At 55.0% G+C, this 2,459-nt stretch overlaps 2 non-coding genes across 2 annotated transcripts; one reads left to right on the top strand and one right to left on the bottom strand.

The window, feature by feature from the left end:
- Positions 1-72, bottom strand: TRNAY-AUA. The gene has a single exon. It is a non-coding gene; the product is annotated as a tRNA-Tyr (tRNA).
- A 1,816-nt stretch (positions 73-1,888) lies between these two features.
- Positions 1,889-1,971, top strand: TRNAF-AAA. The gene has a single exon. It is a non-coding gene; the product is annotated as a tRNA-Phe (tRNA).
- Positions 1,972-2,459: the final 488 nt, after the last annotated feature.

The raw sequence follows: 2,459 nt of genomic DNA, 5'->3' as shown, positions 1-2,459 counted from the left end.
AGGGAGCACTTGGATTTGAACCAAGGACCACTTGAGCTATAGTCAAACACTCTACCACTGAGCTATACCCCCATAACATTTGCAGAAGCAAGTCAGTGATCTTAAGGATTTTGAAGGACAGGCTCTGCCTCAGAGAGCTCCTTTTCTATTCCCAGACCACAGGGGTTTTAAAAATGGGGTTTGATTAAACTTTATATACACATGGAGACACCACAGCTTGCACACCCACCAACATAGCTTCCCCCCACTGACATAGCTACCACCTCTCGGGGAGATGGATTAACTGCACGGATGGGACAGCTCTCTCCCCTCTGCTTAGAGCAGCTTCATTATTTATGAATAGGTGGGAAATAACCTCCTGAATGGACAGGAACCAATGTATCAGATATTGCTGTGTCTGCATTCAATATGGGTAACTGGTCATATTGGGCTGGATTAGTAGGAGCGTTGCCAGCAGATGGAGGGAAGTGATTATTCCCCTCTAGTCAGCACTGCTGAGGCCACATCTGGAGCATTGTGTCCAGTTTTCCCCCCACCCTCCCACTACAGAAACAAATTGGAGAGAGTCTAGGGGAGGGCAACAAAAATGATTCGGGGGCAGGGGACTTACGAGGAGAGACTGAGGGCAGTGCCACCCAGAGGTGGGGCAGGTGGGGCAATTTGCCCCAGGCCCTGCAGGGCCCCCAGGAGAATACAGGATTCTATAGTATTGCAACTTTTTTTATGGAAGGGGCCCCTGAAATTGTTTTGCCCCAGGACTCCTGAATCCTGTGGGCGGCCCCTGCGCAGACCGTGGTGCTGTCTCCCCCCTCCACCCCCTTCCCTCATTTGCCTCCCTCCAAGGCCCCACCTGTGCTCCGCCCTCACTCCCGTTTGGCCACTTCCCACCCCTGCTCTTTGGCTGAGGCCTGCTGGTCACTCGCTCCTCTCCTCCCCCAAGGCCTCCTCGCGCCTCTCCACCCACTACCCCAAGGTCTGCCTGCTGCTCCCACCTCTCTGCCCCCTCCCCCGAGACCCACCCTGCCCATCGCCCACACCTCTCTGCCCCCTCCCCTGAGACCTGCCCTGCCCATTGCCCACACCTCTCTGCCCCCTCCCCTGAGACCCACCCTGCCCATCGCCCACACCTCTCTGCCTCTCCCCCGAGACCCACCCTGCCCACCGCTCGCACCTCTCTGCCCCCTCCCCAGACCTGCCCATCGCCCACACCTCTCTGCCCCCTCCCCTGAGACCCACCCTGCCCATCGCCCACACCTCTCTGCCCCCTCCCCTGAGACCTGTCCTGCCCATCGCCCACACCTCTCTGCCCCCTCCCCTGAAACCCCCCCTGCCCATGGCCCACACCTCTCTGCCCCACCACCAAGACCCACCCTGCCCACCACTCGCACCTCTCTGCCCCCTCCCCAGACCTGCCCACCGCCCACACCTCTCTGTCCCCTCCCCTGAGACCCACCCTGCCCACCTCTTTCTTTGGTCATCTGTTCTTATTCCTTGAAACATCAAGGATGGAATAAAAAGCTGAGTTTACTCCAGGGTGAGGAAAGAAAGGAGCCACCAATCCCCTGGCAAAGCTCAGTGCCCCAGAGAAAACCTGCCCCCTGCTATCGCAATCACTAATGTGCTGGGGATATGATGGGAAAGGGACTGTCTGAATGATCAAGGCAGGAAATGGACAACAAGCTACAACAACGTCATTAACCACAAACTCACTCTCCTCATGCACCAGCCAGAAGGCAAATGAGCAGGAATTCTTGCTGTTCAGCCATGGACACACTTACACAAGGGCACAGCAGTGTGTGTGTTGTGGAAGCTGGTTTCAGGAAACAACTGGAATTGATCACTCAGTGAGAACAGAACTAGAGTGCAGTGAGAGCCACATATCAAGTAAGTAGTTGTCGCCAAGTGGTTAAGGTGATGGACCAAAAATCCATTGGGGGTCTTCCTGTACAGGTTCAAATCCTGCCAACTACGCAATGGAGCTGGGTCTTGTGTCACTCTCAAGCTTTGTCTACATGAAAGAGTAACATGGCTTTAGTTAAAGTGTTTTAATTGAACAGCTGTTGCATGTCCACCCTGTGTCACCAGAGCACACCCATGCTAGCATCTCTTGGATTGCCACAGAGAGCAGTGCACTGTGGGTAGCTATCCCACTGTGCAACTGGCTTCAGGGTGCTTTGGGAAGGGTTTGCAATGCCTCACGGGCTGGTACAGCATCACATGATGCAGGTTTCTATCCCATTGTTCAATGGGCATCCTACTAGATTGCCAGCTGCTTTTCAACTGCAAGGTGCATGGTGGGGTAGAGATTGTGTGTGTGTGTGTGGGGGGGAGAGACAGTGTGTGCGTTGCAGAAGAGTGAGTGTGTCTCACACTGTCTCTAAGTTCAGACAGCTGCTGGAAGCAACCAGTCCTGAGGCAGGGGACAGCCCCGACATCAGTCACCCTTCTCTCACTGGCTC

This window comes from Mauremys mutica, unplaced genomic scaffold, assembly GCF_020497125.1.
Source record: "Mauremys mutica isolate MM-2020 ecotype Southern unplaced genomic scaffold, ASM2049712v1 Super-Scaffold_100089, whole genome shotgun sequence".
Lineage (NCBI taxonomy): Eukaryota > Metazoa > Chordata > Testudines > Geoemydidae > Mauremys > Mauremys mutica.
This window is presented reverse-complemented; position numbering and strand designations above follow the sequence as displayed.